General features: G+C 39.4%; 1 long non-coding RNA gene across 1 annotated transcript in view; it reads right to left on the bottom strand.

Moving 5' to 3' along the window:
- Positions 1-19,529: 19,529 nt before the first annotated feature.
- Positions 19,530-22,752, bottom strand: part of LOC128850992 (uncharacterized) — a 44,288-nt gene continuing 41,065 nt past the window's right edge. The window contains exon 5 of the long non-coding RNA XR_008448269.1: positions 19,530-19,909. This is a non-coding gene — a long non-coding RNA (uncharacterized LOC128850992). The remainder of the gene's footprint in view (positions 19,910-22,752) is intronic.

Raw genomic sequence — 22,752 nt, 5'->3', positions numbered from 1 at the left:
AGACTGGGATGTTTGCCAGCAGTGCAGTATACAATACTACTACTTGATTAAAGGTCTAAATATGTTACTGACAAATGAATGTTGCTAAGGTAATAAATCACAGAATAATAGAATGCCAAGCTGGAAGGGATCTCAAGGATCATCTGGTCCAACATTTCTTGGAAAAAAAACATAGTTTACACAAGATCACCCAGTACTCGTTCCAGTTGAATCTTCAAAGTGGCCGCCATTGGAGAATCCACCACTGCCCTAGGGTGATTATTCCAATGGCTGATTGTTCACATAAGGAAAAAATTTCCTCATGTATCCAGTCAGAATGTCCCCAGGAGTAACTTGTACACATTACCCCTCATCTTTCCCATGGAACCTCTTGTAAAAAGAGAGTCTTCATCATCTTTGCACCCACTCTTTAAATACTGGAACACAGGGATAAGTTCAATCCTAAGCGTTCTTTTCTCAAGGCTTAATAAACCAAGTCCTCTCAGCCTTTCCTCATATTGCAGGCTTTCCAGTCCTTCGATCATCTTTATGGCCCTTCTCTGGACCCTCTCCAGCCTGTCCACATCTTTATCATATAGCAGGGACCAAAATTGACCACAGTCTTCCAGGTGTTGCCTGACAAGTGGCAATCTGGATAATGACTTCTTCAACTCTGCTGGTGATGCTCTTGTTGATGCAACGTAACATTCTGTTGGCTTTCTTTGCCACAGCAGTGAACTGTTGACTCCTGTCAAGCTTGTTGTCCATCAGGACTCCCCAGGTCCCTTTCCACAGAGCTGTTTCCCAGCTAGGTAGATTCCAGCTCCTGCTGCACTCTGGGATTGAGTTTTCCCAAGGGAAATACTTTACATTTGTCCTTTGTGAATTTCATGAAGTCCACTCTTCCAGCCTATCCAGGTCTTCCTACAGGGGGCTTTCCCCTCCAAAGTGTTCACATCCCTACTTAGTCTGATACCATCAGCAAACTTCATCAAGGTGCATTTGATCCCATCATTCTGATCACTTGTGAAGATATTGAACAGCACTGAGCCCAATATAAATCCCTGGGGATTCTGACATCGTTGCAGTTTGAAAATGAGCTATTTACCGTCACCCTCTGGGTATGGCCTTTCAGGCAGTTCCTCACCCACTGCAGAGACCACTTGTCTAGACTGTAATGTGTCAGTTTCTGTAGGAGAAGGCTGTGGGAAAACATACCAAAACCTGGAGAAATCCAGGTAGACAAAGTCCACTGCTCGCCCCATATGAACTGAGCAGATTACTTTGTCATAGAGGGCAATCAGGTTTGTCAAGAACTGTTTGTCCTTGGTGAATTCATGCTGGTTTTTGCCAATCACATTTCATTTGACTTGTCATAACCACCAGGGTGCTTTGTTCAATATCTTTCCCAGGGACTGAAATCAGATTGTTGGGCCTATAATTTCCTGGATCCTCCTTTAAGATCTTGGTTTTGAGCAGACTCTGAATCCCACAGTTAAGCCAAGGCAGTCTCTTGCTGCACGTACTTTCCTTACCTTTAAGGTGGTTGAACCAATTTTGTGCTTCCAGAAGAGCGTTGTTGAAAAACTCTAGCTCCTTTATGTTCCATGGAAGATTCCCATAGAACTCCTAAATAAGCCCTGAGCAAGATGAAGTTTGTTCTTCTGAAATCTAAAAGCTTTGTAGTACTAAACTTCAGCATGCTCAGCAGGATCACAAACTCCACAATATTATGATCGCTGCAGTGAAGGCAATCACTTGCCGTGATATTACAAAGCAGGTTTTCTTGATTTGTGAGTAGCAAATCCAACAGTGCCTCATTCCTCATTGGCACATTTAACATTTGCACGGGAGAGCAGTCCTCCATGCATTTCAGGAACTTGATGGATAGTATGTGAGCTGCTCTGTTGTTCTTCCAGCAAATATCTGGGTGACTGAAGTCACCAATAAGAACCAGGTTCAGTTGACCCAAAGCTTGCTTAAGTCAATATTGCTTTGTTGGCTTTATTGTCTTTATTGTCTTTTACAGGTCAGTAACAGGTGCCTGCTGTAAGATCCCCTTTGGAGACAACTCATCTGTTCTTGACCCACAGGCATTCAACAGGGCTTCCAAAACTACCATAGCTGACCTCTGTACAAGGTTCTTCTCAGCATAAAGAAGAGGTCTTCCTCCTATTCTTTCCTGCCTGTCTTTATGGAACAGTCTATACCCATCCATTGCAATCCTCCCGTCATGTGAGCTGTCCCACTGTTTTTCAGTTATTTCTGTAATAGACTGCTGTTCATCTGTGAAGAAACTGAAATGAAAAGAAGTCTCTATGATTCCAGTGTATTTCCGTGAGAGGTAATGTTTTCTACCCTTTTGTCTCTAAGGTAGTATTTTAAAAGTATCAAAAGCCAAAATTAAACCCTGGCACTAATTTCTAAGATTAAAATAGCAACTGGAAACTATCTATGGATTGGGGAAAGACATATATATATATGTAAGATAAACTGTAATTTTGTTTTAATGTGCTTCTACACACCACTTCCATCAAGTCTATCTCATTTGTTTAGCACATGCATATGAGTTTCTGTATATATAACCCTCCCAGAATGATACAAGTATTTGCTAAATAAAGCCCTACTATATTTGTGCAGTCAAATATTAGTTTCTACTATTTTCATTCTGTAACAATTCAAGTACCTCAAAATTTGTTTTGTCTTGGTTTTTTTAATAAGTATCAGAATTTTGTATTCTTGAGCACTACTGCAAGTTATCTGCCACACTCACGATGAATCGTATCTGTCTTTGTGGTCATGCATCAGTGTTACTGTAACTCTATATTAAAATTAGTTTAGATCTCCAGATGGTTTTTTAATGTTCCATTACTTTGGGACTCTAATGTAGTTTCCTATAATTATTAAAAAAAAAAAAAAAAAAAAAAAAAAAAAAGAAAAGGAAAAGAAACTAGCTGAAACATTAATACTATTTCAGTCTTTTCTGTTACTGTACCGTTTGTGTGTGATAAAAAAGTTTGGAAGGCAACTCTGCAAGCAAGTGGCATCCTACCACCGCCCAGAGCAGGGATAGGCATGGGGTGAGGGGACAATACAGGGTCTGGTGACCCCAGCTGTACAACTCCGAGCCACCCCACAATGCTGTGCTTCCTTTCACCTTGTCAGAGCCCTTTATCAGCTACTTCGACAAAACAGAGCGTTGGATCAATTTTTCTCATCTGCATCCGTGATGCACCTGAGGCCACAGCTGGGTTAGCTGCCATTGTTAGTTGGGAGGAAAGAAAACAACAGATAAGACTTTTTCTTTTTTTTTAACTTCCAAGCTTGAAAAATAATGTCTTCAAGTGTTAAGCTAGTTTGGTTGAGAACTGTGTCTGTTATAGTATTTTTTTTGTTCTTTCCTGAACCTGGCTAGACCCCCCAGAGATGATAGCCGTACTGCCATTTGGTAGACCCTTGCTGGACCTAGAAATCTTTGTAAATTTCAGGAGCCTTAGGGACTTCTTAGCAGGAGCAGCCCGCAATACTAAGTAGCCCTTCTGATCCATTCATTCATCAGGTCATAAGTCACCTAAAATTTCATTGGAGCCATCATTTGCAGAATGTACAGAAAAGTGGGGAAAAACGAGTAGATGGAAATATGGAAAGTTCTCTGGTAACACATAGCCCTGGACTGTAACAACGTCCTGTGCCCACTTCTACCAAGTACATGAGCAGGTGACTAACTCAAGCACCCATTTTTGCTAACGGCCATGAACGATGCTCCATGCTATCTCGGAGAAAAATGTTTTAATAGAATGGATCTGGAAGAAACTGTTCCCTCTTCATGATCAAATCCAACAAGTCCCAAAACACTCAGGTTGAAGTCAAGTGGAACAGTTCATCTCATGCACCAAAAGAAATGCCAAAACTAGACCTTACTGAAGAATCAGCCTATGTCTTATTTGCTGCTTTCACATTACAGTCAAGTCTTTCACTGTAATGTATTTCATATATGGATTTTTCTGCCACTGTGAGTTTTTGGTAAGAACAAAAAAACAAAAAACACACAAACCCCTGACATTCTCAATTAGGTATTAAAGGAGGGCTATGTGAAACTAATAATTTTGATAAAATAAGAGGAAATTAAAATGACAGTTGAGCATTTCTTCCTCATAAAGTTTCAGCTGCAGTGGCTTTTCTACAAAATATTATGTTATCTATCCACTGCAATGTTTAGAAGACCCTTCTTAACCTCACTTATTTTCAAATAACCAGAAAACAGTGGTTGTCAGACAAGAAATAGAACACTACTGATTCATGCTAAGCAAAAATAAATTTTCTTTATCCAAATGAAATGAAAACAAGCTGAACAAAAGTGCACAGGGTAACATTTGACAAAAAGGAAGAAAAAAAACACAGTCCAAAATATCTGACAGGATATACTAACCATGAAGCAAAGGAAGTATTTGGAAGGACACTTCTGCAACTCTTCTATTGACATTATTTTGCTAAATGAAAAAGACTATTATTTGGAGCGAAGAGCTAATACTGAGTAAATAATACTTGGATAAAACTTCCCGCCCTGTTGTGGGTAGGACTGGTGGTTAGGACACTCATCAGGCTTCTGGCTATACTCCAGTAGACACTGAAGTACGGCAGTATTGACAGGAAGAGTCGGGAGATCCTTCTCAGAATCACCTCATCATGGGCACATTTTACAGGAGAGAGGAGATGCAGGTTTGAAGCCCCTCAGGGAGTGAAGTGGTAGAATTGAGGATTCCCTGTACTCCAGGGAATATCCTCACCCCTTAGCTATTGGACAAAAGACTGAGATCAATGATACCGTCTTCTAACCTCTGCATTCAATTAGTTCTTACTGCCTAATAAACTTGAGTTATCTTTCTGACCAGTTTAGGGGCAACTGAAACACGTAGTTTGGCTAACTATCATAGGCCAAAATACAGACACTTTTTGCAGATCTAACCAGCATAAATTACTTTTGCTGGGCATTGGGGGAGATTGGATGTGCACCAATTAATCTTGGAGGTTATTTACTGATATGATGTGTTAGAACCTTTTATCAGATCAATTATGTATGCTATTAGCTGGAGGAAAAAAATAATTGTAAGTAAAGGCTTACCAGCTCTTGAGCCAGTTTAAAAATAAACCCAACAAGCTTGGATCCAAACAAAAAAACTTCTCTCTTCAAATTCTTCTACATATTTATTAGTATACTCAGATAATTGTACAATTTTGTACAAATTGCTTCTTTAATTATATAAAAATATGTGTCACCAAGAATTTAAACATTCCCTACACCTTAATTCTGCTAATAAAAACAAAAGTAACAGCAAATCTGTGTGGAATCTTTTTCCCATCCTTAATAGTAAAGGTGTGTGTGTTAGTTAGCTTAAATGAAGAAATAAAAACCAAACCTTGCACACAAATGCAGCCAGTGTAAGCTTCTGTCTGTAGGCTGTATATTCATGAGAATGTACTGGTTTGAAAAAAGAAACTTACACGTGCTACATCCTAATTAATTGTTGATAAGATGAAAACAAAACTCAAAAATCTCTATTACATGTTATCAAAATTATAGCTTTTTAGCTCAAGGCATTTTATGATATAAATCATTGACAAAGAAAAGAATTTTCAAACCTGCTGACTAATTTTGAGGATTTTTTCTATGTTTTCCATTCCTTTCAAATTATTTTTGAGGTGTTCCTCATTTCTGCGAAGAAAGATACATTAATCTGAACTGCCTAAATGCAAACCCGTCTAGCCAGATACAGAAATGTAACTCAAAGGAGCACATCATTTTTTTAGTGGTTTGGCAGGCAAAATATACTGATTCAGATAAAAATTCATAGCACAAGTAACTTTTTGTTGGAGTGTTGAGAAAATAGGGAGAAAATGTCTTTCAAATTAAACATAAAAACCACATCACTCAAAGAAAAATGTCATTGGAAATACAGATACTGCATATCATTGCATATAAATGGAGATTTGAAAAGGAACTGTTAAAACAAGCCAAATGCTCAATTCTTTCTTCTTACCACTAAAATACTTTGGACCACAGTTTTATCCTCCTCCATTTTTCAGATTTTTGTGAAGTAAATCAAATATCAGAGAACATGCCACATGCAGTGTCATGGCCAGTCCTCTAATGACAGCTGTGTCTAGCAGCTTAATGGTACAGTAGCAAAAATCAAACCTGTATATTTAGTAAACTAATTTTAAAATTTCCTCTGTCCAACAGCTTTTATAAACAATCAGTAACAATTCCTGTATTACAGACTTCAACTTCAAAGCTACAAAAGCTTACAGTCCTGTATGGTTCCACTTAGATTTTTCCCCCTTTTACTTTGACATGGACCAAAGACAAACCTAAATCCCAACCTAAGAGAAAGAAAAAATATTTTCAAAAAATTCTCAATTTTTTTTATTTGGGACTGAGATCTGCCCTCTCTTTCTGTGTAAACTATTTTTCCATCAGATTTTTATTTAGCTTTTGTAAAGTTAAAATATCCAGAAGTTATTTGGACTTGTCAGTACATGATCCTGTGTGTAAGTTCTGTTCTGCTGCACTCTCAGTACCATTGAAATTATAACACTTTTGAGAGCTCAAATAGATAGGCTTTAAATTTGAAGACCATTATAAGATTTCAAAACCAGCCTTGCCTTTCCCAGTGGGAGTGGACATTTTTTTGGCAATGCTGTAGAACACCATAAAAATCAGGCCCTACTAGAAACAAAAAGAAAGGTAGTAAAATACTAAATACAAAATAAATGTTCCCAAGCTAGAAGCCACGGAACCTTGAACATGACGATAGACTGAAAAAACACAAGAGAGTTTCAAATCAAATTGCTGTGTTCAAAAGGCAAAATCTTTCTTTTCCTCATAGAATATATAGATAAATTTTCAGTTTAGATGATGAGACAACTTATTTTTTTCTTTGAATAAGTTTTTGAATTAATATGGTCTAAGTAGGTTTTGACTGCATCAGGGACTAGCTTGGATTTCCTTCCAAGATACTGAGTTACAGAATTGGGAACTATTCACCAGGCCATACTAGTTGGGCTGCTTGGGGTCCTCTGTATTTTTCCTGGACCATTGATCTGGCAGCAGCATTATACTGACAGGCAGCTTGCAGGGAGGTTCTCCGGCTGGAGCATCTCCAGAGGGATTTAAATGGCACAGTATAGTCCGGCAGTCACTGCTGTGATGTCCTTTATGATAGGCTATAGCTACGTTGGTGGCTCTTAAGAATAATCAGTTTTCCAAAACCTGCCCCTGGGTCAAGGCAAGGAAAGCTTTAATTTCTTCATTCAACAGAAAAACTTCCATAACCCTCACACGATGCAGCCAGGCTGCAGGAGGCACTGGATAGCAAAGATGGTCAGCCCTAAGGACACATTAAAAACCACTTGGAAAGAGCAATTTCTCTGAGTTTCGTAGTGCCACTCTCAGACTATCACAGTTTGGATTACCTGATGCTCAGTATTTTATGAAGAGATGCTAGATTTTCCTCTACCACATCCTTTGGGAACAGCTGTTGGAAAGAGGTTAGTCTTCCTGCAAGATGAAAGTTTATCAAGGCATTTCAATGTCCTTTGGGAGGCTGATTCAGTCACAAGCACACTGAGAAACCTTCTACTTGTGTCTGCAGATCTGCATTTGAACCATGAGAAAGAGAGTTGGACAGGGTGGCTCTCAAGTGATGTCTAGTCCACAGTGCCTGAAAATAACACACAGCTGAAGCCAGAAAACTGAATCTCCAAACACGTAGAGAGTGATGTCTACAACTTTTTGATTACTATGTTCTTCTTAATGTCCTCTTAACATATTGGTTTTGCCTAGACTTGTGCTTGCTTCTCTTCTGTCTGTGTCTATCAAGAAACCATATTCCCAGCTACTATTTGGAAATTTTTTGTATTTTAGGTACTCTCTATTGGTGATCCTGATCTAGACTGGCTCTTTATTCTCAGCAAATGGTCAGGCAGTTATAATTATTGTTTTGTGTGCCTGATGATACATTTCACCTGAGATAAATCTATCTGTATTTCAGCTGAAAGTTGATTTGACAAAGGGGACCCAGAAAACAAGATTTGTTTACACTGCTAGGCTGGCAGCCTTTGGCCTATGGTCACTCTATGAAGTGTTTTACAAAACTACTGATATCAAGTTTCAGTCTTTTTTTTACCATTAAATAAATCTGTCATTTACAGCTTGCTTGCTGAAATTTATCTTTTTCTTGTGTAAGATCAGCTCTTAGCACATTCTGTAAATGGAGAACTTGAAACATCCATTAAAAATAATTTAAGCTGGGAAAATTCTGTACAGATAAAATGATGAGGTTTTTATTTCTTAGAAAAAAAAAAAAAAGCCAACAAGGACATTACATGACAATAGCCAAATGAAATTTTTTTTAACATAAAACTACTTGAGAGTTTGGGATGAGTGTTTCGCAGTTCAGCCAGCTGACCAGATCATAGGCATAAATACCTTTAGTTTGGAGCAATGGTAGTTCTGTGCTCCTAGTCAGCTTTTCATAGGGTTTTTATTACTGATCTAATATTTAATATTAACTCAATCACTATGATGAGTCTCTAATTTCAGATTACTTTGAATTGTTTTATTGCTATGTCAGTAAATCTGAATACTAAAAATATCTATTTATAAATAAATTCTTTGTTTTGTGCATGTAGCATTGAATTCCAGTCACCCATGTACAATTTTTTTTTTTTATACACACAATCTCCCTCTGTCTTTTAATGACCAGTATTGTATTTCTGTAAATTTACTACCTATGGACATGATTGCAACATGTCGTGTATGACAAGTAGCGGGCTTAAACTGCAGCAGATTCAGGTGAGGAAAATCTTTGTTAAAATAAGGCCAGCAAAGCCCTGGAAGACACTCTCCAAAGCTGTGGAGACTCAGTTTGGGATGCTCAAGAACAGATTAACAAGCCTCTGTGAGGACAGTGGATCCCCTCACGGACTCCCTGGCATTTGTTCTGTTCTACTTGTTCAGCAAGTTCCTGTGGCAAAACTGCCTTGGGTTTGGGCTGAAAAAGTAGAGTGTGAAGATGAGAATCACCTTGGGATTGAGGTTTAAGATGGACACAGATACAATATCCTCGGGTTGCTTTTGTTCCTCCTGTTGCAGGGGACAAGAACTTCTTCCTACACAGCCCAACACCAGCTCCCAGATAACCCTTTGAGTCCCAAATACTTACTTCTTCCCATTCCTGCCTCTCTAGTCAAGAAGTTTCCATTCACACTTTCCCCCAGGCACACCAGTCTGTCTCTGACAGCCCTTTACCGATCTTTCTCCCTTCCAGCTGCATCTGCCTCCCTCCAGCTGCTTCCCCACGCCTCCCTACTGGGTGCTGCCAGACCCCATTTCGAGCCAGACCACCCTCCACAGAAGGGCTAAACCAGTTCTTTAAACCGGTGCTCACGGGGAGAGTCTGACCTAAGGCTTCCAGCAGACAGGGTATGCACAGGCATCTTAACATTGTTGGTTTTCAGGTGATGTCCTTTGTCCTCCATCTCTCTGCTTTACACAGCAGTGTGAACTTTCAAGGAACTGCGGAGGATGAAAAGAAGGCAGCAGATCTTTCAGTTGGAAGTGGTTGTTTCTCTTCAGTTTTCCTTTGAATAACACTTTCCTCCTGCAAGTCCAGGTTGTCTTTTTAGTTCCACTGGACACTCCTCTGAGAGCTCTGGCTTGAAAGTCATTAATTTTTAATTGTTCATGGGATTTTTTTTTCCCCTAATACTTTGCATTTTAATAGCCAGCTCTGTGAAAGGATCTTAAAGCAGTTTCCAAATGATAAATTAAGGCTCTCAAAAACTGCATGAGGTGGAAAACAAAATAATGAGGAAAGGGAAACCAATTCGCTTACCTCCAGCTGAAGAGTTAGTCCTCAGAATACCCACCAGGAAGACCCCAGCTTTCACTGCTTACTCTTGTACTTTATTGTTGCTTAAAATACAGTGATTGTGAAACTGCAATCAAATATTCTTCTCCAATAATTGTGTTGAATCATTGGGTGTTACTTATTACAATATCATTGGGAAGACTTCATGCAACGAGATATCTACAGACCAAATATCCTCTTTTAGTCTTTTCTCCATTACATCTTTTAAATCAAAAATCTGCAAAAACATCTCACTCATGAAAAGTGTGCGTGTACATATGTATGTATAACATATATAAAAAAACCCAAACCCTATGATTTCTACCGCTTCACAAAGAATACAACATAAAACCCAGACTTTTCTAAAAAGGTGTTTTGCATGAAAAATCAGTGGGCTTTTGTTTTACCTTACAGTAAAACTATGTTAGGGAAGATCAGATTTAAATCCCAACTTTGTGACTTGGGAGCCTCTTTTTAGGATGGGAGCAAATACATGATGGTCAGTTCTGCTCTAAGAGACAAAAATGCAGGACATTCACTGCTCTTCTCTCTAGGGCACCTGAACCACTGGTCTATCTCTTTCATAGCCAAGGCAGAGCTACCATTGCACACAAGTTAATTGCTGTTATGAAGTGGGTACTTGTAACTAACTGTTAATTAGTTCTGGGATAGGCAGCAACATGTTGTATATAAATTCAGTGGAAACTCCCATAATTAAGCAATATACAGAATTTGGGTGATGTCTACTGTAAACAACATAAACCTGAATGAAGTCAGTAGGAGATGTTTTAACAAAAACCTAATATGAAACATCAGTTCCGTTTGTTTGTCAGATGTTTTAGGCAGCAAATGTAGCCAAGATTCAGGTATGCTCTCAAGTATTTTTTTCTGCCTTCACTTTCTCAGTTCATCATTTTCACAAATTAGAATTTTCCTTTAATATATTTGAGTGGCTTAGGAAAGCTCAGAAGAAGAAGTTAGCCTGGGAAACTACTGGAGCTGCACTTTCACTTCTTTTGGTATTTAACAAAACCGTAAAGAAAACAGAGAATTAATTATTTAATTGAGCTTTAGGGAGGAAAACAACATAGTCACACCTTTTGCTGGAAAAACATAACAAATGTGAGATAGTGAAGCTAAAATTAGACAAGTACATCAGAGTGGATTCTGCTGCAAGTCAGAAAGGTCTTTCAGGTACCATGTAGCTGCTACTCAGTTGCTAGCCACAGCCCTGATGCCAACTTAGGCAGGCTTCATTAGTCCTTTAAAGGATACAAAATATGCCCCAGCCCCAAGGTGTCATAGAAGGAAGTTTACCAGAAAGCACAGTCAGGAAAAACCTTACTTCTTAGTTCTTGGCTGCCCACTCATTGATGATTATTTTCTGTAAACCGTGGCTCAAAGCAGTGCCACGATTTCCCTGCTATTATATTATCCAAGCAGTTTCTGCCCCGTACAGCTTGCTAGTCTGTACTGGTGTTTTCAGTCTTCTGACAGGTTGCACCAAAGTGGACAGCTTTCAAGCTGCATCCCAAGCAGGATTTTGTGGCGGTCATATCACAGGGTGAAAGGTTTATGAGCCACAGCACAGTGATGCCTAACGTAGGAGGCAGCTAAGTCCAGTATCATGTGTCATGAGGAGGGTTTGGCACTCCTGCCTGCTAGTGGAGTCATCTAAAGTGGTTTTTAGCTGTTTTGTTTGCACTGAGAAACTCCTTTTACCTAGATGCCATTTCAGGGTCTGTGTGTATAAGGTGAGCCTTTTTAAGCAGGAAACCCAATTCAATTATTTTCCTCAGTGTGTTAGTGCTGGCTCTTAAAACGCATATTGCATATGTGTATGTGAAAGAGGAATGTTGTCTATTTGGAGAAATAAAATGCCATGACACTGCCGGTATGCATACCTCCCTTGAGAGTTTTGTTCCTAGTAAAGTTCTTGATCAACAAGCAGCAGCAGCTTGTACACAAATCACTGCAGCTGAAGCACTAAGCACACCACTGACACTGGAAGGACCTGCTGCCAGTTTAGAAGCATAATCTGAAGCTGTCACAACCATAACCCCCATTGCAATTCCTTCTGCTGTTAACAAGGTTTATTCAAAACTCTGAAAATGCACTCCCCCATGGCAATAAAATGTACTGCTTCATTATCTCCCATAAATCAGAAATGGGGTCACCAGCAGGTCCAGGGAGGTTATTCTCCCTCTGTACTCAGCACTGGTGAGACCGCACCTTGAATACTGTGTTCAGTTCTGGACCCCTCACCACAAGAAGGATGTTGAGGCTCTGGAGCGTGTCCAGAGAAGAGCAACAAAGCTGGTGAGGGGGCTGGAGAACAAGTCTTATGAGGAGCGGCTGAGAGAGCTGGGGTTGTTTAGCCTGGAGAAGAGGAGGCTGAGGGGAGACCTTATTACTCTCTACAACTACCTGAAAGGAGGTTGTGGAGAGGAGGGAGCTGGCCTCTTCTCCCAAGTGACAGGGGACAGGACTAGAGGGAGTGGCCTGAAGCTCCGTCAGGGGAGGTTCAGGTTGGATATCAGAAAAAAATTCTTCACAGTAAGAGTCATTGGGTACTGGCGGAGGCTGCCCAGGGAGGTGGTCGAGTCGCCTTCCCTGGAGGTGTTTAAGGAACGGGTGGATGAAGTGCTTAGGGACATGGGTTAGGGAGTGTTAGGAATGGTTGGACTCGATGATCCAATGGGTCCTTTCCAACCTTGTGATTCTGTGATTCTGTGATAAAGTAGCATAAAATATATTAATTTTTTATCATGCTTATTATTAATATTGTGTTACAATCAAACCTGCATTTAGCTAAGGGAGTGCAGCATAAATACAAGGAAAACTGCAGGACACAAATAGATCTAACTGATTGAAGTCTACCAGCAATGGTAAATGACAGTTACTTCTTAGAAACCCAGTTCGTGAGCGGTTGAATGTCTGATCACAAGAACCTGGCATGGTTTTCATTTCGTAAGAATCAAAGTGTTTCTGCTGTGTCATGATTGGTAAAGGTCTGCCTTTCAGCGATACTCGTTAACCACAGAGCAGAACAGATTCTCCATGTATGTGAATCAGTGCAATCCACCAGAGCTGTTATCTGCTGCATATCACCTGTGAATAGCACTTAAGAGAAGATTAACAGGGCAATTTTATTTTCGTACTGTAACACCGTTTCTAGAGCATGTGCTAGAAAATTTACTGTTGTCCATTTTCTTTTATTTTTGTAACAGAATAACTGGGAGGTTTTTTTCAAAAGCAGGTGGATAGTTTGGTCCATGCGTGAGTTACAACTGGGCTAAGGGGTGCTTGCTGGTTACTGGCAGTATAAGTCATATTTAAAATCTGATGCCAATCTGCCCTTCCTGGTAAGGTGTGTTCTATAAGAAATAGAAGCAGAAGCAGCACAGAGTGAAATGAAATTGAATGCAATCAGGAAAAAAAAAAAAAAAAAAAAAAAGCAGATACTGCTTATGTTCCTGTCTTCTGCAGTAATGACATAAATGTACAGATATTATTTCTACAGGCCAGAAAGGATCAGCATAAGTTAAGAAATAATGCATAAGCAATATAGCCTGAAACAAATCAGTGTCTTCAAATACTGAGAGATCTATTTTGAAATATTTTACAATAATAATATTTTCTCTTCAAAAAGAACTGACAACAAATCTGAGCCTTAGCAAACAGTTTGGGTGTCTTAGCTGTTGGATGAGGAGGCAAGAGCCCCAAGCTTTGCCACTATGCTGTGACTTTGAGCAAGATTTTCCCTCCTTGTCTGACTTTTGTTCCTTTGGGTTTTTATGCTGCCAGTTCCTGGGGACAGGGGTGGTCTTTTACTATGTAATATAGTGATATGTTTATCAAAACAGTCCCCTTCTCTCCCTACACTCTCCCCCTCCAGTAATCCCACCAGTCTTTAGCTATTATTTGGATCTATATTTCCAAGTTTCTTTTTAAGCACCTCTTATTTTATTTATTCTTGTGTCTCTTCCTTAGCTCTTCTGAAGGGAATGAAAATTCAAATGTAAGTTACTGAAAAAAGCAGTCAAGTAAAGTTCTTTACTGACATGTATTTGTGTGGATTTGCACTGGCAGAAAGATGCACCTGGAAGTATAGAGTGCTAATGGGAATATGGCTCACAGGATCAAAACCCAAAGGAAGTTTGTTTTAGCAGTGAAGAGTTCACCCTGCTGGAAGTATGCAATCTGTATGAGGGTGTACACATATATATTTATCTCTCTTTTTTATGCATTCACATAAAGATAGCTTTCTAGCAGCTGTTTCAAATAAAAAGAGTCTCTAGAGCTGAGATGTTAGTAAAAAGCATTTGTAAAGAAAAGATATTACTACATTGGTGATCTGTGTCCTACAGAGAATGCTTACTTCAGTTACAGCGTTTCTGGATTGCATGGCAGAGAAAATAAGGTATTAAAAATATATTTTCTAAAAAATCCCTTTTTATGGAAGAGCTGAGCCAAATGGATTAGAACAAAACAAAAGAATGTTTAAAAATGGAGCCTTCAATCAGAAACTCTTGATCTTGAGAGCGGAACAGTTTGGGGGTTAGTTCCCAGATGAAAACTTGGATTTGCATGTTTTGTTGTCAGAATAGCATTTTTATCTCAGAGGCAGTCCAAAACTAGTGAAATAACTTAATAGAGATTTCATAAAAACTATTTCTAAGCTTCTTGAATAGCAAAATCAGTTAAATTCAATTTGCTTTAAGCCACAAATCATGCAGCTTCTTAATCGGTTTCTGTGGGCAGCAGCACTTTGTATTTGACAAAGGCTTTTGTTCTTCGTGCATTTTCTGAGCTTCTGCCATTCCCTGGGTTCTCTTTTTCTCTCTTCTGGATTATTTCAAATAAATGCAGACTCCTATTCCAGTGCTGAAGTTCTAAATGTACCCAGGTTCCTCCTTCTGTACACAGACCAAAAGTGGTGGAAGGAGACAGAAAACACCTCATTCTGCTGTGAAGCTGTCTTTAGCTTTTCTGAGCTCAAAAGTTCTGCAGCCTCTAGACTTTGAATTCATTAACCAGATGATGACTTGGTAAAATTACACTGGTTTCAAAGGCTGTGGCAGTAAATGTTGTACAAAACAAGCAAATTTTTTTGCTTATAGGCTACTTTAGAAAGGAAGTTGGGGGAGGCAATACCTATCCGAGCTATTGCATGTGGTGTGACTGCAATCACATTAAAAAGAGACATTTTCTCTAGTATCAGAAAATGTGAACTATAAGAAATGCACTGTTATGACACTGCAAATTACTTCAACGGAGTTACTGTAGAGTTATCCTGCTCTACCTTGAAGCAGAAATGGGAACAGAAGTTGACTTTAAATTATTGTCAGGAAAATTCATGATGACGACTGAATTATGCAGATAATTCCCACATAAGAATGATAAGACAAAATCTTGCCAACTTGTTTTGCATCTAAAAGTGTAAACATGTCATGGCAGAGAGACAAAACTACTTTGATTAGCAAGGTTATTGCTTATTTCTTCCAGAACATTTCATCCTGTTCTGCACACTCAACCCACTTTTGTTACTTTTGTGGGAACAGAGACAGATCCTACACCTCTGCAAGAAGGCTGGTTTGTTGGGTTTTTTTTTCAAAACTTCAGGTGTGGGTTTAGGTGACATTTTCAAGTTTGTCAGCATGTTGTTTTGAAAAGGATGAATGATAAAGCAGACTCTGACTCCAGTGACATGTTTTCATGCACGTGAAGAATGAGGGAGTGACCAAATATATTGGTGTGCACAAAAAAGAGAAGGTGGGAAAAACATTTAATTATTCAAGCCATTTCAAAAGATGTTTGTCATGATTTTGAGAGGCCTGTCATACATAATAGATTTGGATTTTTTGCATAGATATGCCCTTCATTGTGTGGTTCAGTGCTGGTCATGTGGCTGCATTGCTTTACAGATTCCAGGGATATGAGGGCTGCACTGGTTTCTGCACAAGAGCATGATTTACTCATCGTTTACTCAAAGATGTAAAAAAGATGTGTGAAGGAGAGGCAGCGAGAAAAATATCCTGGCTTTGGGGTTATGAGTTAAGAACTGTTTTCAATTTTCTCTGACATACAAGTGAGTTCAACTAAACCCTCAGTCATTTTTGTCAAGTATTACAAATGTTGCAGGCAGCAATCTTTGAGTCCACAAAACATAAATATTTCACTAAGGACTGGTAAAAGGTGAGAAAAGTGTAATCATTGTCTTGAAAAAAGCTCATAAGGGATCTTCCTTTTGACCCAGCAAAAGACGATGCTAGCTCACTATCTTATGAGCAATGAAAATCTAGTAAAATACAAACAATCTTCTCCCAAAGTCCACTTGACACAGAGGAAAGAACTTCTGTTGATTTCAGCAGGTCATAGTTCAGGTACTTTTGTTCTCAGATAAGAAGAGAAGTGAAAAAAATCACTGTCCAAAGTTTACCATTAAGGCCTGAACCTTAGAATAATGTCACTGAAAATGACAAAGAAAAAGATATTAAAAAAAAATGTTTCTGGCTTTGCTGAAGATGATAAAAATTACAAAAGTGGAGAAAATAAAGAATGGTGGAATAGATGTAGACTTCTTTTCTTAGAATTTATTCCACAATATCTTCCTTGTTACAATAAAATTCTGCATAAAAATAAGACACACACACACATATATATATTCCCTTGGGAGTTAAATTATTTTTAGAGGAAAGTTTCTTTCTGTTCTCTTACTGCCGCCTAATGATAAAACACGTTGTATGATTTGATATTAATATTGAATATTGAAGAGAATACAATGAAAAACAAAAAAAGGAGAAAAAAGAAAAAAAAAGAAAGAAACTTAATGGAAGTTTCTGCCTCAGCTACTGCTGTGAAGTGAAACACTGTCCTCTTGGTGCTTTATCTCCAGAAGCTGGCTAGCTCTCGGTCTGAATTTAGTTGACAGGATGACATTAGAGGTGATCCCCCTAAACCTTAGAACAGAGTGAATGAGAGCAAGTTGACAGACAGTTCACTAATGTGTATTTGTACCCTATAAATATTTTTAATATTTGCAGTGGTCACTGACTACAAAGCAAGGTTGCTCTATTAACAGATTAAGTTTAAAATAAGAATTTCTTATGAGCCACAGTAAAGGGCATATTATCATTCCTTTCAGAAATACATGCAAAGGCTGATTGTACGATCATTTTCATTAACATAAGACCTTTAATAAAACTCTCTTAAAAATAAGCAAACATACACAGCGTGTGGCAGACTATTCTCTAGATCTTTAATTTAAACATTTTCCCTCCCTTTGTCTCCTGTCTCCCCAAAGTGTTGGAGGCATTGTGAGAAGGATTGGTTACGTCTTCTTCAGAACAATGTGAAATCTTGACTAGAACAGCTGCCTGAAGGCAGATCTTGGCAATGTTGTTTTCTCTCTGAAACATGTCGCAAAACTAGTTAAAAGTTGGCAAGAGAGTTGATAAACTTGGGAAATTAAATCTAAAGTAACATCGTCTACTACCTTTCTAACAGTACAGTAAATAACAATGTTGTCTGCACCCTTGTGTTGGGTTCCTTGTAAGGGCAAGCCCCACCTGACAGGGTTTCCCTGGTCAGGTTCATAGTTAGTAGCTGTGTAAAATGATTACTTTCTGTGAAACAAACTAATAGCAGGATGTCATGTCAATTTTCTTTCCATTTAAAAACAATAAAGAAAACATGCTAATTCGAAAGCATTGAAATTATTATTTTCAGGAGCTCTTACACTAATTAGAAAACAACATTCATGTAGTGAAATCTGGTAATTGAAATAACTAAACAAAAACCTAATATGAAACAAAAATCTGTCTAGTCTAGCTTTGCTCATTGGAGCACTTAAGAAGCTTGTAACCCTCAGCTGATAATGCTCCAAGTTAGCAGAAATCTCTGGATTTAGTTTTAGCTTGGTTTCTACTAGCAACTTCCTATTTTACCTCAGGAAAATACCCTGCTTCTTACTATTTTTCACCACAGATCCTATAATATGTGACTTCAATTGCAGCGTGTACAGCTTTTACATCAAGCAATATCTAGTGAAAGGATGTGATAAACATGGCAAAATAACATAAAAATAGATGAAAGAGTCTAATGGAGTACTACTTAAAATGCAGGATGAAACATTCACTGCTCATAAACCTCAGTTTTAATGAAGTTTAATGAAAACTGTTGTTGACTGGATTCCAGTTCTTCCAATTCTGGAGGCTCTTGAGGGACAAGCATTTTAGAGGATGTGGAAGACCAAAATAAAATCAACCTTTTAGAAGAGGAACCATGACTATATCCTCAAAACAGATTTATTTTCCTCAGAACAGATGCTGAATACTGTTCCAGCCTTTCCCAGCAGTTTCCATAAAATATCAGTATTTCCCTATAGGATTTTGAATTTATTTCCAGCTATAGCATCTTAGATGTTCAGAGGTAAAAATGGAGATGATGAAAATTGCCTCCAGGCTGTTTCCCACCAAAGTACTTTGCCCAGCTATATTCATCACCTTTCAGGTGTTCAGCTGCAATATCCACACTCAGCACTACAATTTCTGCTTCACACTGTTAAAATCCTTCTCTGTCCACCTTATTTTCTAAACCTTTCCCAGTCTATTTTTGAATCTTCATTCTTATATCTTGGTGACTGCTTCCTCAATACCTCTCATATTTGCCAGATCCAGGGAAGATTCACCTCATGGCCCCATACTCCTTTTGAGTCTTCGTTTCAGCTCTTTCAGCTTCTGAAAGAGGGGGTGGGTTGTTCCTTGACTTGTATGTAAAGTCTGCTCAGATCTTTACTGTTAAATGCTGTAAAATACTACTAGCACCAAGACTTACATTAATTCCATAGGCTTTCCGATATACTTCTGCATTGGGTGGAGATTTTTTTCTTATCCAGAACCACTGCACAACTATGTCTCTTGTTTCATTCCTGTTGTGATGATACACAATAAAATAAGAACAATTGGTTTGTCACACTTTCTACACAGATTACTATTTATTTTTCCTCTTTCAGTATTCATCTCCAAGCAGTTAAGTCTTCAAGGCAAGTAACTCATCAGCTCCATGACTAGAAGATGAAGGAAAAGAATCTGGACTTTTTTCTCATTCCCAAGTTCAGCATTTTCAAGAAGGAATGAAAAAGATAATTTTGGAATCCTGGACTGGAACTTCGAGGATTTGTATTTCAACAAAATTTGAAAATTTCTGCAAGTTATTCAATTTTCTGCCTCAATTTCTCTATCCAGAAAAAAATCAAAACCAGATGTAATATTTTAGTCTATACTTTTTCACCCCGGCCTGCTTAGCAACAAAGCTTCATGTGGCAGGGTTTTATTTTTTGCTTTGCAGGAGAGAACAGTGGTTTTGCTCTTCATGTACCTATTACATAAACATTAGTGAAGTCATAATTTCAGTTGGGCTAAATTACAAATAACTCGTATGACTGATATGACTCAATATATTAGACAAGTCCATTTTATTATAAGAATCTTGAAATAGTTGTTTAATACAAATTAGACAGTGAAAAGGAAACAACCTTTAACATTGCATTGGGTTTACACAGCCAAGTTTTGGTAGTGGGTGGCTTCTGTGAGAAGCTGCTAGAAGCTTCCTCCATATCTGATGGGGTAGGTGACAGCCAGCTCCAAAAACAGACCCACTGCTGGCCAAGGCTGAGACCATCAGTGATGGTGACAGCCCCTCTGGGATAACGTATTACCCAAAACAACAAACGTGCAATTGAAGCTAGAGAGAGAATTACAAATATGTGAAGCACCTCTGCAGACACCTGGAACAGTGAAGGAGGAGGATGAAGCAGTGCTTCAGGCTCTAGAGGGGAGATTTCCCCAGCAGCTTGTGGTGAAGACAGGCCACCCACCTTCAGCCCTTGAAGGTTAACAGTGGAGCAGATATTTGACTGCAGCCTGTGAAGAATCTCATGCTGGAGCAGACAGATGAACCTGAAGGAGGCTGTGACTCCATGGAAAGCCTGTGCTGGAGCACGCTTCTGGCAGGACCTGTGGAACCATGGAGAGAGTAGGTCACACTCGAGCAGGTTTGATGGAAGGACTTGTGACCCTGTGAGGGATCCACACTGAAGCAGTCTGTTCCTGAAGGACTGCATCCCATGGAAAGGTCCCTGACTGGAGCAGCTCATGAAGAACTGTAGCCCGTGGAATGGACTCACGCTGGAGAAGTTGGAAGACTGTCTTCTGTGGGAGGGACCTTACACTGGAGCAGGGGAAGAGCATGAGGAGTCCTCCCTCTAAGAAAGAAGCAGCAGCAGTAACAGTGGATGATGTACTGACTGCAGCCCCCATTCCCAATCCCCCTGTGCCACTAGGGGGAAAGAAGTAGAGAAAATAGAGGGTAAAGTTAAGCCCAGAAAGAAGGGAGGGGAGGAGATGTTTTTGAGATTTGGATTTGGTTTTTGTGGTTTTTTTCTCATTATCCTACTCTGGTTTGATTGGTAATAAATTAAGCTAGTTTCCCCAGGTTGTGTCTGGTTTGCCCATGATAGTAAATGAAGAGTGATCTCTCCCTGTCCTTGTCTCAATACATGAGCCTTTTGTTAGGTTTTCTCTCTGCTGTCCAGCTAAGGAGGGCAAGTGATAGAGCAGATTTGGTAGGCACCCAGACAAGGCAAAGGTAGTGTAAACACACCACAAACATCTCCAGAAAAAGAAATCATAACAAATTGAGACCATACCAAGTTCTTCCACTGCCATTAATCCCACAGATGTTTCTAAAAATTAGAAAAACTGCCTGTGTAAAATGCTGAACATTAGCAGTCAAATCCAAACTGAAGTTTGCTGTGTTGGGTAAAATATTATTACTCACTGAACTAAAAATAATATTTGCCAAAGCTGAATGGCTTATCAAGGACAGTTTTTTGAAGCTGGTGAAGAATAATTAAGAAAATTGAGAGATGGAAATACAAGAACTACTTTAAAAATATGCTGTTAGATGCCAGACAGCACAGCCATCCAATTACATGGAGAGTGTCTTCAGTCAGTAAATAATCGCAAATAAGAGATATAAAACTGCTTACTGAAAAAAAAAAGCACAAAACCTTGTCTTAGAGTTGAGTCCAAAATACACAGGGACTAGTGATAAAAACTTCCCTCTGTTATGCCATAAAAATGAAATTCCCCCGGGGACCAAAAGAGTCAGTGGCTACAGGTACTTCATGTGCTGCCGTGGAAAAGAGATCTTCAGTGTTCAGTAGGAACCCTCTACCATCTTTATGAAACCTGGTGACCCTTTAGTGGACCACATCTCAAATCTTGGGTAATTTCAGTCTTAAACATGCAACAAAAATGTAACCCTCTTCAGGCCTTGGCTGCCAATTTTCTCTGCTCTGCTGGTCCTTGCCAGCTGATGTTTTATTGGCAGTTCTTTCCTGCTTTCCCCCACTATTGCTCTGCCCTTGCAGTGGTATTTTATGGAGTGCTAACTCCATTCTCATGATACATATGGTGCCAAGCAAGGATTAGTCACATTCTTTCAGCTTGACAGTAAACCTTTTCTTCTTTTTCAGATTCTGCACTGTCCAAAAATTCTTCACAACAGCTTTATGAGTTAAAGAATTAACTCATAAGAAGTAACTCTTGTCGGCTTGGCACACTGGATATAACTGTACCTAAACCATCCTTTCTACACCAATTTAATAACAAAAATCACTATTTCTTCCAAGTTGAAAGCACAGCTGTTTTTAATAGACATACCCTAAGATTTGCTGAGTAAAAAGACAATTTAACAGGTCCAGGCCTGCTCTGTGGGCTTCTCTGCTCAGCTTCTTATGAGGGGAGTCTAAAACACTCCCTTCAGCCTGACCTTTATCTTTCTGGTGCTGCATGCAACCAAAGCCTTGGGCTACCAGGCTACAAAGCCAAATATCTTCCAGATCAAGATGAAGAATGACAGTAATGTTTGTAGCTTAACAATCAGTAAAACAAAAGACAGGAGACACTTTGGCTGGCTAAGATAACTTAAATTCCCACTTAGACAAAAAGTATTGCAGCTAAATAAACTTAGATGCAATGCAGAAGAGACACTGTGTTTTTAGGGTTTCATTAAAGACTATTGTCCCACTCCAGACCCACGAGCCACACACTTGCGTCCAGGCCTGATTTGTGGTGAGGGGGTTTGTTTATCTGTGAAGCGATCCAGAGGCCAACAAGGTCACTCTCAGGGCAAAAATCAAAAGCAATATTTATTCTGGATCCAGTAAACATAAACAGACCAAAATACTCGGGTGCACAGTCGAGACATGGGTGTGCAGCTTCTCAAGGTTACAGGAACAAATCCCAACCCATTTAGATCACAATTTAATCCCTGAACGCAACCAATGGTCACTCAGATTCATTTTGACACGTACTCCATAAGGTAACAGGAGGGAGATGGAGAGAAAGAGAAAGAGAGAGAAAAAAGAAAAGAAATCACCACATCAATGGGCAGTGTCAGTTCCTTGGGAACATATGGTCACAGTAGCATCTTCTTCCAGGCCACGTGGTCCAAGCTGGTCCAATTGAAGTGATGGTTGAGAGAGCGTGGGAGTGACACCCCCTCTGCGTGGTTCCTTGTGAGTTCTTTTATAAGGCCCCTCCGACCACATCAGCACGTGTTGGGGCGGTCCTGCCATGTGTCTTTTGTGAAAGTCCGGCCTGGGCAGTCTGGCAGGTGGAGGAAGATGGGAGTGTGGGCGGCAGTGCCCGCCACTGCATCACCTCCCCCTGTAGCAGCTGCTCCAGACCTTGAGCTCAGCCAGGTGAGGGAGATCAGTGCTCAATCCTGCATCTCCCCTCCATTGAATCCAGCGCCAGAGTCCAGTCCCTAAGGTGACATCCCAAGCTCCGTC

Source organism: Cuculus canorus, chromosome 1 (assembly GCF_017976375.1).
Source record: "Cuculus canorus isolate bCucCan1 chromosome 1, bCucCan1.pri, whole genome shotgun sequence".
Classification (NCBI taxonomy): domain Eukaryota; kingdom Metazoa; phylum Chordata; class Aves; order Cuculiformes; family Cuculidae; genus Cuculus; species Cuculus canorus.
This window is presented reverse-complemented; position numbering and strand designations above follow the sequence as displayed.